This window comes from Hibiscus syriacus, unplaced genomic scaffold (genome assembly GCF_006381635.1).
Source record: "Hibiscus syriacus cultivar Baekdansim isolate YM2019G1 unplaced genomic scaffold, ASM638163v2 tig00111430_pilon, whole genome shotgun sequence".
NCBI lineage: Eukaryota > Viridiplantae > Streptophyta > Magnoliopsida > Malvales > Malvaceae > Hibiscus > Hibiscus syriacus.
The window spans coordinates 151,938-169,227 of NW_024063090.1; positions in this window are offsets into that span (position 1 = coordinate 151,938).

Below are 17,290 nucleotides of genomic sequence, written 5' to 3' on the forward strand. Positions count from 1 at the left end.
AAGCCAACGAAAACGCACTGATCATTCTCAGACTACCATTTTTGCCATTGGAAGAATCTTAATCGATTGCGAGAAGGGAGAGTTCACGATGCGGGTAGGAGAGCAAAGTGTCACAATCAATGTATTTAACTCCATGAGATATGTGGATGATTCAGAATAATACCAATGCATTAGAGATGGGGACTCAATGAAAAAAGAAGAAAATACAATTCTTGGCCACAGTGAATTTTTAAAGATGGATGAATACAATACTTTGTGCCACGACTCAATGTTTATGACGCTTAAACACGAAAATCATGGTCTAGGCGAAAAATCTTCAGAAGACGATTCTGATAACTATGGCTTTGGTAACAGTTGTTTGACTTAAGCACTAAACGGGTTCCCTTCCAATGACACCAATGCGAATTATGAAGGAGAATCAGAGGAGCAATCTAGTTTCCTTCATACTAGATCAGGTATGAAATTCGAACCCTTAGATTTTAATGAAGTTAGCCCCCCATAATCATCTCTATAGTATGCACCCAAATTGGAACTTAAAAATTTTCCATCGCATTTGAAATATGCTTACCTAGGTACTGATGAGACTTTACCAGTGATAATTTCTGCCAGTCTAACCTCTGAACAGGAGAATAATTTGTTAAATGTTTTGTCACGGCAAAAAAAAGCTCTCGGGTGGACTATGGCAGACTTGAAGGGAATCAACCCTACCATATGCATGCACAAGATCAACTTAAAAGACATCCATAGCATTTCATTGGAACCATAAAGAAGACTAAACCCGATCATGAAAAAGGTAGTCATTAAAGAAATCATAAAATGGCTAGATGCGGGAGTGATTTATCCAATATCCAATATCCAATAATTCATGGGCCAGTCTGGTGTAGTACGTGCCAAAGAATGGTGGTATGAACGTGGTCAAAAATGAAAATAATGAGCTTTTAACTACTAGAACAGTCACGGGCTGATGCATATGTATGGACTATAGGAAGCTCAATAAAGCCACAAAGAAAGGCCACTTTCCCTTTCCTTTTATTGGCCAAATGTTTGATAGGCTAGCAGGAAAAGTATTTTACTGTTTCCTTGATGGATATTCAGGATATAATCAAATATCCATATCACTGGAAGATCAAGAAAATACTACTTTCACATGTCCATATGGTACCTATGCATTTAGACAAATGTCGTTTGGGCTATGTAAGGCTCCAGCTACCTTCCAGAGATGTATGATGGCCATTTTTTAGATATGGTGAAAGATTGCATGGAAATATTTAGGGATGACTTCTCTGTATAAGGTGATGATTTCAACCGATGGCTCAACAACTTATCTAAAGTACTGAAATGATGTGAAGAAGCCAACCTAGTACTAAATTGGGAGAAATGTCATTTTATGGTAACCGAGGGGATAGTGCTGGATCACAAAATTTCTTGTCAAGGAATTGAGGTTGATAGATCCAAGGTGGAAGTAATTGCAAACCTATCTATACCTACCAACGTGAGAGGCGTACATAGTTTCCTTGGACATGCACGGTTCTACAGGCGGTTCATAAAAGGTTTTTCTCAAATCTCAAAACCCTTGTGTCTTTTGCTTCAATAAAATCAACCATTTGCATTTCATGATAGTTGTTTAAATGCTTTTACAGATTTGAAGAACAAACTTTCACCAGTACAAATCATTGTTCCACCAGACTGGAATGAACATTTTGAGCTTATGTGAGATGCTAGTGATTACGTAGTTGGGGCAGTGCTAGGGCAACGGAAAAATAAACTCTTTTATGTTATCAAATATGCTAATCGTACTCTAAATGATGCTCAAGTAAACTATACCACCAGTGAAAAAGAACTTCTCGCAATAGTATTTGCATTCGATAAGTTTAGGTCATGTCTCATAGGAACTAAAGTAATTGTGCATACAGACCACTTTACCATTAAATATTTTATCAATAAAAAAGATGCAAAGCCTAGGCTAATCAAATGTATATTATTACTACAAGAGTTTGATTTAGAGGTCAATTATAGAAAGGCTACAGAAAATCAAGTAGCAGATCATTTGTCTAGACTAGATAACAATATTAATTGCCATGACATGAAAGATATTCAAGAGGATTTCCCTTATGAGAAAATTTTAATTGTCACAGCTATATCGTGGTATGCTGACATAGTCAACTTTCTTGTTAGTGGTATTGTTCCTATAGATTTATCCAGTCAAGGCCGAAAAAAGTTTAGACATGATGTACGACATTATTAGTGGGATGAACCATTCTTATTCAAGCAATGTGGAGACCAAATAATCAGAAGATGTCTACCAGAAGAAGAGTACAAAGAAATTCTACTTCAATGCCACTCATCACCGTATGGAGGACATTTTTGTGCGATGAGAACATCGACGAAGGTTCTTAAATCCGGTTTCTATTGGCCAACCTTGTTCAAAGATGCGTACAAATTCTACAAGTCATGTGATAGATGCCAACGAACATGGAACATGTCAAAGTGACATGAGATGCCATGGAAAAACATTTTGGAGGTTGAACTTTTTGACGTATGGGGATAGATTTCATGAGACCCTTTTACACATCTTTTGGGGATCTATACATTCTTTTGGCAGTAGATTATGTTTCCAAATAGGTGGAAGCCATCGTGACACCTAAAAATGATTCCAAGACCATGCTGAAGTTTTTACACAAGAACATATTCACACGTTTTGGAACACCACGAGCTATCATTAGTGATGAACGTACATACTTTGACAACAAATTAATTGCCAAGGCGCTGAAAAGATATGGAGTGTGACATCAGATAGCTATGGCATATTACCCTCAGACTAATGGACTAGCCGAAGTCTCTAATCGGGAAATGAAACATATTCTTGAGAAAGTGGTCAACCCAAGCCGAAAGGGCTGGTCACCAAAGCTAGATGAAGCACTGTGGGCCTATCACACTGCATTTAAGACACAATTAGGAATGTCCCCATTCAAACTTGTTTACGGTAAGGAATGCCATTTTCCTGTGGAACTCGAACATAAAGCTTATTGGGCCATCAAGAAATTGAACATGGATACACAACTTGCTGAAGAAAGAAGACTCTTGGAACTGAACGAAATGGATGAATTCAGAGCTCACGCTTACGAAAATGCCTATCTATACAATGAAAAAACAAAAAGATGACATGACAAAATAAATTTTACCTACGCAATTTTATTATGGATAACAAGTGTTGCTCTATAATTCACAACTCAAATTATTTATAGGCAAGGTAAAATCAAGATGGTCAGGACCATTCATGGTATATCAAGTCCATAAGAATGGAACAATAGAAATCTAGAACCAAGATGATGGATCCATTTTCAAGGTGAATGCTCAGAGACAAAAGGAATACAAAGAAGCACCAGTCATGCATGAAAAAGCGGCATTAACAGTACACGATGCCCAAGAGTTTTCCTTACTTACCTTAATAATATTCGTTGCCTAGGCAATAAAAATCTGGATTTTGTACATAAATAAATTAAGTTACTTTATGCACTAGTTATCTGTTTTACTTTATTTCTTTTCTTTTTATTTATGTAGGCATGCAAGGTACACGTGACAGGATGGGGTGAGAACTTACGCATGAAAGGAAGAGAAACCCTAGAGTAAAGAAGGTTTTGGTGGAAATTTTCAAGAGGGAAAATGTCTTTTCCCAACTTTAAGTCAAATCAAATATTTAGCTATTAATGTCATATCTTTTCCCCTCTCGTTTTGACCAAATTACCCCAAAGAAACCACCCATTAACTTTTCAGAAAAAAAAACTTACACTCCATTTTCCTCATCGTGCACAACATATTCTCTCATTCAAAAAAAATTCCCTTCAAAATTTCCTCCATCGCCACCGCGAAAAACACTGTACCAACAAGTATCATGGCCAGATCAAAAAAAAATCCAGCCCCAACAGTGGGTTTTGAGCGGTTCCAGATGGCTAAAGCTGAGGCACGATTCAAAAACCTCTAAAAATGGCAAGTATATTTAGAGGATGGTTTCGTTTTTCCATCAGAAAATGAAGAACCATTCGGGCTAGAAGTGATGGATGTGGTTCGAAAACACAAATGGGATAAATTTTCTAGATATCCTAAAGTCGTAGCGCCAGTAATGGTTCGGGAATTTTATGCCATCTTGAAGACCCATCCTACCACACCGTTTATGTGAGAGGGAAACTCATTCGATTTTCCCCTTCAGCACTCAACCGATATTTCAAGTTGGGAAAGTGGAGGATCAGTATAAGAAATTTGTGGTTGAGGCGGACCAAGAGACTTACAGTCGAGTACTCGAAGACCTTTGTTTCGAGTAGGCCAAATTCGAGGGAAACACACCAACAAGGAAACGAGTAGATCACCGAGCCCTTAAACGATGGTGAAGCTGTGGAATCACTTTCTTAAGGGCAAGCTAATGCGAAACTCCCACAACACAACCGTTCTAGTGAAAAGATTGATGATGTTACATTCAATAATCTATGAGAGAGCAATTAATATTGGAGAACTTATCTTTGAGCAAATCCATGAATACGCCAAAAGAAACCAAGGTAATCTTTTATTTCCTAACTTGATAATTACTCTATACAGGAAAAAGAAGATCCTTGAAGAACCATTCGAGGACTTCATCAAGTCCAAGGACGGAATAACTAAGAAGAAAGTCCTAGAGTTAATGAGCTTTGATGATAATACCCCGCATGAAGGTCTAGAGAGAGGAGTGAAATCTGTTGCCACGACCAGAATGGTAGCAGTGGTCGCTTACACGCGAGAAACTTGTGAGAAGATCAAGTGTTTGGAAAATCACATGGAGATCTTCTTTGGCTATGTCAAGGCAAGAGATGGACAACTCAATGCCTTTTTCAAGGAGCTGCTCCTAATCACCAACGAAGACCTGCCGCCCTTCCCTGATGTTATCCTAAAACACACTGTTGACGGTAGTACATTCAATGCCTTGACACAAAATGTCCCCCCAGTTGTACCCACAGACATAGATGAATTCCTCAGCCCCTTATCCTTTTCAACTTATGAAAGAACTCAGGAGATTCCACCCGAATTCTTTGCCGATGAAGACTTCACCCTAGCCCCGACTTAACACACACAAGCACCAAAATAGTCCCCCATTTTTCAAGCAACACCAGTTCTTGAAACAGATCAAAGCCAGACTCAAATTCCTGCACAACCCACTACCCCTAAAAACCAAAAAACACCAGTACGAGCCCCGAGCACCAAGCGAATAGTGAGCTGTGTCCTTCAACCATCTTTCTCGATGATTGCGATAACTGATACGGGATCAAAGAGTCCCCTTCCTCCAAAATGACGCAGAACGCGTGCGTCCAGTCAAGCCACACCAGCACAGTAAGATCGCATTTTTATTTTTTTTATATTAGCATTTGCATATAGATACATGTAGTTTAGTTTTTCATGCATAAAGGATAATGCATCCATCAAGTTTTGGGGAGTTATTGTAGCACACTTTGTTAAAAAGCAATTGATGATATTTAGTTAAAAACATTTGTTCTCATGATATAAGCATGTTAAGCCTATTGTTTGGAATGGATGAGGGATGCCCGTTGATGAATGCATAATTTAATTGCCTAGGCATGAATTATCTTTAAGACTGTCGAAAGAAGAGAACCTACCTTAGGCCTGATTCTTTGAAAATTATAAACACGATTGTAGATTATCTCTACTTAAGGTAATCAGTACAATTTTTAGGAAAGAACTCTATGCTTACCGAGATATCGAAAATATTTTAAGGTTAAGGTCGAACTCCCTAGTATTTAAAACATGAAGAATAAAAGTGACACTCCTCTATGTAATGGTATAACCAGAAAACTCCATAAAAAACTAAGAGTTGTCGAGGCATATAAGTGAATGAAAGTAGTCACAGGATGACTCTACCCGACTAGCTTGGGGGTGGAAAGTATGCTCCCTTTCACCTAGAGTGTGGGAGGGTATGTGTGATGAGTTGACTCCCCAAAACAAAATTTGATGAATAATTAGGAGTGGAAACTGAGCCTGACAAAAAATTTGACGCCTTGACAAAACAGAAGCACTTACTTGAAGTTTTCTAATTACTTTAATGCATAGACTGATTACACTCACGCATACACGATATTAAGGAATCCTGACTAGGGTAGGTACTTGACTGATATGACAGCCGAACATGTTAAGGCCAAACTTTTGTTGAGGGCTGAAATTTCAAACCACATGATTTTCTTAATATTGCTTTTCCATGGGGTGTGATAACTCCATAAAAGTACTCTGTTTCTACTCTTTTTACATAAGTTATTGCTCATCTAAACAAAGTATGCACAACATATTTGTTGCATTTAGGTTATATTTGTGTGTGGTGGATAAATGTTGTTTAAGCAACATTTATTTGGTTTGACTGATGTTGCTGAGGAGAAAGGGCTTGTGTGGATTGTGTATATGCAGAAAATTTCCTAAGGAAGAACATTTCAGTCGCGATAAAATATTTCGCAATGGCCAGTTGAATAGAGAAGATAAAGACAGTGAGGAGCATATTTATCACGCCAAGGCAAGGTTTATCTTGCAAGTCTAAAGCGGATATAACAAAATTGCCTATGTCACATACCAGCTGTACAACTACCCTCACATGCAAGCAAGCCCTCAAGATTCTGACAACAACCAGCCGTCTTTCCTTTTTTAGCCTAGACAAGACAATAACGTGTATTTAGGGAATCTTTACTTACGTGAAACCCTAGGAGATTTCCCTTTATAAATACCTAGCCATGGCCGTTAAAAAGAGAAGGCAAGGAAGTAAAATAGCTTTAACTAAAGTTTGAGCGAGCAACTACAGTGCTTCCCCACCATTTTCCAACCGACCATCATTGGTGTCCTCCATAGCCAGGCTATAGCAGAGTGGCGGTCAGGCCTCAAGAAAGGCTGGCCGCCAGGGCAGGCACTGTGTTAATCAGAGATGTCACGATAGAGCCCTTAGTTTTGGGAGTCGTTGTTCCTTTATTCTTAATTTCTTTATGTTGTTTGGGGTTGTATTAAAACGATGATACATTGGTTGAATTTTTTATAAGACCATAAACTATCTTACTTTATGTTAATCTTTGTTTTGCTTAAACAATTAGTTTTTTCTTTATGAATGACGAATTATGATTTTGCTCATGACTGTTTTGTTCATTGTTTAAATATTTTGCCTTGACACTGTAAGAGTTTCGACATATTACATGGGGTCTTGATGAAACATGTATTGACAATGTAAGAGCGTCGAGAGATTGCCAGTTGTCTAGATATTGATTCTTAGATTCGAGAGAATTAAGATAGATCTACGTGAACAATGAAATGAACCTGGGACGGTTATGTTCTAACTTATCTACCTTAGAGATAATGAGAGGGTTTTAATCGACTAAAAGGGATAGACGCTAGAGTAGCAATGACGACGATTATAGTTTACGCTGAGAGGTATTGCTACAACAACATTCTGACAAACCAAGGTTTGTAGTTAACGCTGAGTAGTATTGCTATAACAATCATCTAAGAATACTCAATAATCCAATTGGGCATCTTAAGCATGTCATAACAATTCATTATGGACTTAGAATAACTGCTTGTCATAATGAAACATTAGCATGAGTGCTCTGTGAAAAGTTTGAATATGTGAGGTTGTTTTGAATATATTTGAATCAACGCTTTTCTTTGCTTTATTTCAATTCGATAGTTTTGCATATTTATTTTGTCTCGACCAAACTTTTCTACAATCAAACTTTATAATATTTTCTTGCTTTATTACTAATAGTTTTCTAGTTTGATAACACTGTAGGAATTAGCTTGTTACAACTAGTTCTGGTTGTGGTGAAGCTTAAAAAGAATCGACCAATCCCTGTGGAGACAATAACTCACTTACCCTATATTACTTGATTCGATTGTGTATACTTGCACATAATTGTTTGCCTTAGAATATACATTTACAAGCGATCACATGCTCATGGAGAACTTCTTAAGGTCCAAAGAATATTAGACAGTTGTTGTTTCCGGAGTAGTAGAAACAGCAGAAGGTGTTGTGCTGATAGATGCCCAGAAAACAGAGTTGGAAGGGAGAAAGTTAAAATATTTGAAGGCAAAAAATTACTTTTTTCAGGCAATTAATCATCCCATCTTGGAAACAATTCTTAGAAAAGAAACTTCCAAAGATATTTGGGATTCCATGAAGAAAAAATATCAAGGCTCTGCTAAAGTAAAGCGTGGATATCTTCAAGCTTTGAGAAGAGATTTTATGACTCTACAAATGAAGGATGGGGAATCTATTACAAGCTATTGTGCCAGGACTATAGAGATCAACAACAAAATATGATTTCATGGTGAGAAGATGGAAGATGTCACCATTGTGGAGAGAATATTGTTTTCCCTGACACCAACTTTTGATTATGTTGTATGTTCAATTGAATAATCGAAAGACATAGATGCATTTAACATAAATTCATTTTCTCTTGATGAATTGCAAAGCTCCTTGATGGTTCATGAACATAACATGAATCGAAGTTCAAATTTAGAGGAGCAAGCTTTGAAGGCTTCTATCTCTACTCATTTCTCAAACTCTAGAGGAATGGTTAGAGGTAGAAGAAGGGGAAGGGGTGCTCGTGGCAATAGAGATTGCAATAGGTATTTCAAATCCAATGATGATCAATTTTTGAGCAAAGGTAGAGGACGAGATTAACATTTTGACAAATCCAAGGTAGAGTGCTTTAGATGTCATAAATTTGGCCATTATCGTTCTACATGTTATACTAAGTTTTCTAATCACAAAGAAAAGGAAAAGCAATCAAATTTTGCTGAAAATAAGGAAGTAGAAACTTTTTTAATGGTTGTTCAAGCTAATAAGGAATCTATGTTTGATGATTGGTATGTGGATATGGGCTGCATCAACCACATGTGTGGAAGTAAGTCTTCTTTTTCTTATTTAAATAAAGGTTTTCATTCTACAGCAAGTTTTAGTAATTGTTCTACTATGAGGGTGATGGGAAAGGGTGATATTGAGATAAGAACCAATAATGGTTTTGTAGAAATAATTTATAATGTCCTTTATATTCCTAACTTAAAAAGTAATTTTTTTAAGTGTTGGCCAATTACAAGAAAAGTGTTATGTAATCACTATTCAAAAAGGTGTTTGTGAGATTTATGATCCCACTAGAGGAGCTACTACTGTTGTGCAAATGAGTTCAAACAGGTTGTTTCCATTGAAGATTGAAAGTGTGCAATCTTGTTTGGTAACTCAAGTAAATGATCATTCTTGGTTGTGGCATTTTTGTTAAGGCCACTTAAGTTTTTGTAGATTGAAGACCCTCCAACAGAAAAATATGGTATAGGTCTTCCTCATATTAGTATTCCTTCCCAAGTTTGTGAATAATGTGTTGCTGGCAAACAACATCATTCTCAATTTCCCCAAGGGAAGTCATGAAGAGAAAAAGGAGTTTTGGAACTAATTCATTCCTATATTTGTGGCCCGATAACACCATTTTCTAATGGTGGTAAAAGATACTTAATTACCTTCATTGATGATTATACTCGAAAAACTTAGGTTTATTTTTTACAGAAAAATCAAAAGCTTTTTGTGCATTTAAAAGCTTCATGGCTCGTGTGAAAAATGAAACAGAAAAGACCATTAAGACTCTTGGAACAGATCGTGGTGAAGAATATTACTTAACATAATTTAAAGGTTTTTGTGAAGTTCATGGCATTCAAAGAGAGCTGACACCTGCTTATACACCACAATAAAATAGTGTATCAGAGAGGAAAAACATAACCATCCTTAATATGTTGAGAAGCTTGTTGGCAAGAGGAAGAATTCAAAAATCTTTTTAGCCTGAAGCAGTAAATTGGAGTATTCACATATTGAACAGAAGTCCTATATTTGTTGTTCAAAATATGACACCCGAGAAGGCTTGGAGTGGATGGAGACCATCTGTAGATTATTTTAAAAGTTTTGGTTACATCGCTTATGCACATATCCCGGATGATAAAAGGATAAAACTTGATGATAAGGGGGGGAAATGTATTTTTCTTGGTGTTAGTGAAACAACCAAAGCATATAAATTGTTTAATCCATTAACCCAGAAGATTGTGACCAGCCGAGACGTTGTCTTTGATGAGGAAAACACTTTGGATTGGAATGGGCAGGAACCAACTCAAGTTCTTTTAGATAATGATTCTAAAAGTGAACCAACTTCAGCAACCTATATGCCTGAAAATTCATTAGAAACAACTCTAACAACTGCTAAAATTTTGCTAACAGCAGCAGAAGCTACTGATGCAGTAGCTCGATCTCTTCCTCGTATTCGGAAAAGGCCCACATGGATGAAGGACTATGAGGTAACTAAAACTGAAGATCCAATCACTCACTTTGATTTATTTTCAAATCTTGATCCTACAACCTTTGAAAATGTTGTCAAAGAAGAAAAATGGATGAAGGTGATGGATGATTAAATTTATGACATTGAAGGAAATAATACTTGGGAGCTGACTGATCTTCTGAAAGGGCATAAAACCATTGGTGTAAAGTGGGTCTTCAAAACAAAACTAAAGGAAAATGGTGAAGTTGACAAGTGTAAGGTGCGTTTGGTAGCTAAGGGATATAAGAAAGAATATGTGATCGATTATATAGAAGTTTTTGCTCCTGTTGCAAGACATGATGCAATCAGATTGGTGCTCGCATTGGCGGCACAAAACTCATGGCCTATTTTCCAACTAGATGTCAAATCGATATTCTTGCATGGAAACTTGGAGGAACATGTATTTGTAGAACAACATCTTGGTCATATTAAGATCAGAAATGAGCATAAAGTGTATAGAATAAAGAAAGCTCTTTATGGCTTAAAACAAGCTCCACAAGCTTGGTATAGACGCAATGAGGCTTATTTTTTAAAAGAAGGCTTTCACAAATGTCCATATGAGCACACACTTTTTATTAAAATTGGTGATAAAGGAAACTGCTCATTATTTTCTTATATGTAGATGATCTTATATTTACTGGAAATGATGGTGTCATGTTTAAAGAATTCAAGAAATCTATGATGATTGAATTTGAAATGTCTGGCCTTGGTATGATGCTTTACTTCCTTGGCATAGAAGTAGTGCAATCAGCTAATGGGATCTTTATTTCTCAAAAGAAGTATATGCAAGATATTTTGGATAGGTTTCAAATAAAGGATTACAATTCTGTAAGCACTCTGATTGAGTTTGGCTTGAAGCTAAACAATGATCATGAAGGGAAGAAGGTGGATAACACACTTTACAAGCAAATTATTTGCATTTTAATGTATTTAACTGCAACAAGACCAGACATAATGTATTCTATGAGCTTAATAAGTAGTTATATGGAGAATCCAACATAAATGCATTTATTAACTGCAAAAAAATCCTTTGTTACTTGCAAGGAACTAGAGATTTTGGGTTGTTCTACAAGAAGAGTGAAAAGTTAGAACTGTTCAGGTTTACTGAAAGTGATTATGCAGGAGATCGAGATAATAGAAGGAGCACTTCGTTGTATGTTTTTATGTTGGGCACAAGGTCTATTTCGTGGTTTTCTAAGAAGTAACAAATTTTCACCTTATCAACTACAGAAGCTGAATTTACTGCTGCAACAGATTGTGATTGTCAAGCTGTCTGGTTGAGAAGAATTCTTGAGGAGCTACAGTTCAAGCATGTGGAAGATACTACAGTTTTTTGTGATAACAACTCAGCAATCAAACTCTCTAAAAATCCCGTGTTACATGGAAGAAGCAAGCATATCAATGTAAACTATTATTTTTTAAGAGATCTCAGCAATGATGGAACAATCAAACTGGTTTATTATCGAAGTGAAGACCAAGTTGCAGATATACAGACCATGCCTATCAAGTTGGCTACATTTGTGAAGTTGCGTGGTCTACTTGGAGTTTGTTGACATGCTGCTCTAAAGGATGACTGTGCAGAATGTTAATTCTTTCTTTTAAATTGATATATGCAAATTTCAGTTTAAGGGAGGGTGTGAAGATTTAAATGTTTTATTTCATATTTATTAATATTCATTGAAAGTTCTAGTTGTTTGTGGGTTTGACCGAGTCTTTGGGAATTTGTTATTTAATTCGTAACAGAGTTAGTGTCTTAGTTGTGGTGCTACTTTATAGGAGTCGTGGTTAGTGTGTTATGATGTAAAGCCTATTTATAGGCCTTTCTTTTTTTTATCAATATGGAAAAAGAGAGTTTTCCTTTTCAACACGTTTTTTTTGTTTTTCCACACTTTGTACTAGTTTTCTTTTTTTGTTTTTTTCTCTACTTTGTATCACTCAATGTATATCAAAATAAATTACTCATAAAAGGAATTAAAGATAAAAGGGGAAAGAAAAAAAGGAACTCCCCTGATGTGTGAGAAAGTCTCATTGTCATGGTTCAAGGAGATGGTAGATAAGAAAGTGAGATTCCGCTGCGCTACATCAGTCTCCAATAATGGTAATATCACTTTTCCCTTACTCATGTTTCCATGGCCTAAAGAAAATAAATAAATAAATAAAAATTATAATAGTATGGATGAGTGAATAGGGGAATGGGTATGATATGAGAGAGGCTAGTTTTTACGTGAATGGATGAATAGGGTTTTGTGTGAGTGATGACTGATATGAGATTAGGGTGAATAGAGGAAAATGAAAATTATGTTAAATAGAGGTAACATGGTAAATCACAATAATTTAAATTAAGACAAATTCATTGCACTATCCTCAGTAGAACGTGGCCACACCTTATTCCAATCAATGATCTGTCTAAAAATAAAATTAGTGAGAACTAAAATCGGTAGACAAATTTCAATAAAGCATTGTCACGCCTTGTTTGGCATATGTATCTGCCAAAAAATTCAAACTAAAAAAAGTAAATATAAAATAATCTAAAAGAAAAGAGAAAATAAAGTGATAAAATTGGGGTTTCTCCCAATAACGAAATTGTTTAGCGTTTTTATGCTCGACATGGTTAAGGCCAATTGTTCATCATTGATATATGTTGGTAGCTCCAAATGATGATCATTGAGGCATAGGATAATTTCACATTCGTGGAATATTTTCAACCTATGGTCATTCACCTTGAAGGTTTCGTTCAAATCCGAGATTTTAACTTCCAATATGCTTTGATGCAATACATTAGTGATTATAAATGGCCGAAACCAATGGGAATGAAGCTTACCTAGCATAAGTTTTAATCGAGTGTCATATTATAACACATTTGATCTATCTAAAAATGTTTCTCAATAAGCATAGTATCATGAAACAATTTGGATTTTTCCTTGTAGATCTTGAAGTTCTCAAAAATATTTAAACAAAGCTCCTCTAATTCTTGCAATTGTAGTACCCTTGACATTCTAGCTTTGTCTATGTCCATGCCGCATCGTAGAACAAATCGATATGTTTTATGCTCATTCAAGTTTTGAACCAAAATCTCCTCTTGTTTAGTTGTGAATCATTTTTCGATTATTATCGGCAATGTCTCCTCTTCAACCAGATACACATATTTTAGGTGGTCAGGTAAGTCTTTTAATTCCAATTTTTGGGCACGCACAGTAGAATAAAGTATTTTGTTAGCATTTGAATTTACATGTTCAAGAGATAGTGTTGAAAACATTTCTTCGAAGTTAGTCTCATTGTTTTCAAGGTCATCTTGTACACATAATCGCAACTCGCATTCAATGTCTTTTTCAAAGAAGATACCCTGCACAATTGAATCAACCATATCAACTTGACAATTACTTGACAAAGAGATTGCATATCATTAGGACATTTCATTGCATCAGGAATATTAAACCCAAGTTTTCTTCCAAACTCTATGGAGAGAGAACCCTCATCTGCATCAATCTTTGTCTTTTATGTCTTTATGAACGGTCTTTCTAACAAAATCGAAGGTGATTTGGGAGAGGAATTACCTTCCATTCCCAAGATGTAAAAATCTACAGGAAAAATGAGCTCATTAACTTGTATCAAAATACCCTCAATAACTTCAAGTGGATGAATATAAGAATAATAAGCTAATTGAATTACCACATTAGTTTTTTGCATACTATTTAATTTTAAGTCTTGGTAAATGGAGAATGGCATGATATTTATTGAAGCTTCTGAGTCTAGCATAGTATGTTCAATCCTTTTATTACCAATATCACGAGGTAAAGAAAACATACTCGAATCTCCACATTTCTCTGGCATATTCTTTTATAAAATGGCTGAAACATTATTACTTACCTGAACCTTCTCATTTTCTTTCAATTATTGTTTATTGGTGAACAATTCCTTCAAAAATCTTGCATATTTAGGAACTTCCTTGATAGCACCCACCAATGGAATATAAATCTCAACCTTTCTAAATGTACCCAATATATCTTTATGCTTATCTTCCTCTAGTTTAGATAACCTCCTAGAAAATGGAGGCAAATGAATGTGAGATGAAAAAGAAAATGGAGGATCAAATGTTACCTTTGGCAACAGTTTGGAATGAATTTCGATTTCCTCTTTTTAGCTCGTCTTGTTTTTTTTTTTTTTTGGTGGAATAGATCCTGAAGGACTTTCTTTATCGCTTAAATCGCACTACATTTTCCTTTGGATTCACTTTCGTTTGTGAAAGTTATTTTCCAGAATTTTGAGCTTACAATTTACTAACCGAACTGGTTAATTGAGTAATTTGATTGCCCAAACTTTGAACGCTCGTCCTCATTTCTCATTGAAGTGGATGAGTGATTTCTCTTGTCTCATTTGTTTCTTGTTTCGTGCATTGATGTTTTCTTCGTTTCTTGTCGAAGTGCATGAATTATTTCGTGCAAGAATTATTTCCCTTGTTTCCTATTGAAATGCATGAGTAGAGTTAGCTAGACTTTTAACAATATCCCTCATCATGGGTTGTAATGATTACAAAAAGTATTGTTCTTCCTCTGAGGTTGATTATGGAATCCGTCTAAAGCATTAGCCTCTTGTATAAAGTCATGTTGCAATGTATGACACATATTCGTAGGATTTCCTTGAATCGAAAATATTCTAAAAACTTTTGCTACTTGCACCTGTCCTACAACAATTTGACGAACCAATGTAGTCAGATCAGAAATTTTATTTCTGAGAGAATCAATTCTTACCTCGCTAACTTGGTTAATGGATTTGTTCATCATTGTACCAAATTATTGGGAATTTTCATCCATCTTTGAAATACACTCCTTGGCTCCATCAGGCGTGAGGTTCAATAAAGCTCTACCACTTGCTGCATCAATCATGCTTCTATCCATTGGCAACAATCCTTCATAGAAATATTGTATTAGAAGTTGATACGGATTTGATGATAGGGAAAATTAGCATGTAATCAATTTAAACTCTCCCAATACTTGTACAAAGCCTCTCCAGTGAGTTGCGTGATGCCATAGATTTCATTTTAGATGTTAGCAGCCTTAGACGCAGGAAAGAACTTCTCCAAAAATAGTTTGTTTATCCCATTCCATTTCGTAATTAATCCAGATGGTAGATAATAAAGCCAAACTCTTGCTTGATCCTTTAAGGAAAAAGGAAAAACCTTTAAACTGATTTGTTCGTTGGTGAATCCATGTGGTTTCATTCCGAAGCAGATAATATATAATATTTTTTAAATGTTCATAGGGATCTTTACTTGCCTGTCCATGAAAAGAAAGTAAGTGAATTAAACTAGATCTTAACTCAAAATCACCTTCAAAATTAGGAAAAATGATATATAAAGGTTGTTTATTTAAATTCGGGGTAGCCAACTCCTTGAGAGTTATATTCGCCATTTCTTATTTAACTTCTTCAAAATAGAGATTTGGTAAACAATCAAATCTATATCTGCTTCTTCTTTAAGGCGATGTTTATTTTCTTTAGTATCCTTTCTCAATTCATGTGTTGTTTTCTCAATTCAAGAATGTATTGCAAATAAGAAATATAATAAGAATAGGTCATAAAACAAAAATAAAGTAAAGCAATGAGAAAATAAAATAGCTCCCCAGCAACGACGCCAATTTTGATAGGGTTGTCGAAATCCTGGAAATAAAAACTGATTTTACTAAACTAACTTATAGTAATAGCGAGATTAGGTCGGATCCCAAGAGAGCTGGAATTAGAATCTCAATGTTAAAGCAATAAAAGTAAAATGAGAGGTTTGGTTTATGAAACTAAAATCAAGATATAAAGCTAAAAATAAAATAAAGAAACTCAATTCTTTCCAAACTTCTAATTCAAAGGTGTGGTTCCGACTATAGTTTTGATCATAGGCTTAAAAGATCGATTTTTTCAATATCCAAGTAATTAGTTACTTACTCGGAACGGTAATAAGTTTGGCTCCCATTTTATCAATGTATAGCCTACTCATTTGCAGCAAGCATTCAAATCAAATCTTACCATTAATGATAGCATTAAGAATCGTGGGAACGATTAAAAAAATCAATTAATTTCAGATAATAAACTGTAACAAACACAAATCATGAGACTTACCCCTTGCTACTTATGAATAGCGATAGAAAATTCAATATCAAGTTAAGTCATCAATTTAATCAATATCAAGAATTCTAAAATATGAACTATTAATAAAGCCTCCGAGAATCCCTTTGTAATCAAAGCTACATAAGAGCATCTTTGGACATAAGGACTCTTATAGAGCACCTTCGGACACAAGGCCATAGGAACCTTGTACCTCTCGAGTAGTCACGACCCTTTCATGTGATTTCTGAGAGGCTCAAGTGATCTACCAAAATTAAATGATAGTTGATCACATAAATCAAGTGTACATACCATGTCAGCCCACAAACAACCACAATGATCCTACATTTGAAACCAACACAAATATCACAATAAAATATCTCAATCAAGACCGAGAAAGCGGATTGGGACCCATATCTAACTCCAACCTTCCCTTCTTTCTGACGAGACAGAGAATCTCAATATCAACAACAACTATTCTCACACCAATTGCGACTCTCTGTCCAATTAAAAGAGGTTAATTGCCTATAACCGCCATGATCATTTGTTCTCATCAACAAAAGATTATATAATGAAGCAAAAAAAATTAGTTGTCCCTCTCCATTCCTCAAGGCTTTGTTCTGACTAATCCAAATCGACCCATGTTGCACACATAGATTTGGTGGGTGTGTCTCCCAGCTAGAATTTTTTTCTGCATTCACAAGTACTGAAAATCGAGATCTACTTGAGCGCTATATCAAGTTGCTTACCACTTCAACCAACCTTATTGATAAAAAAAATTATATTTAATCCTTATAGAATCGATTATTTGATCAATATAATGTGAACTTTTTATT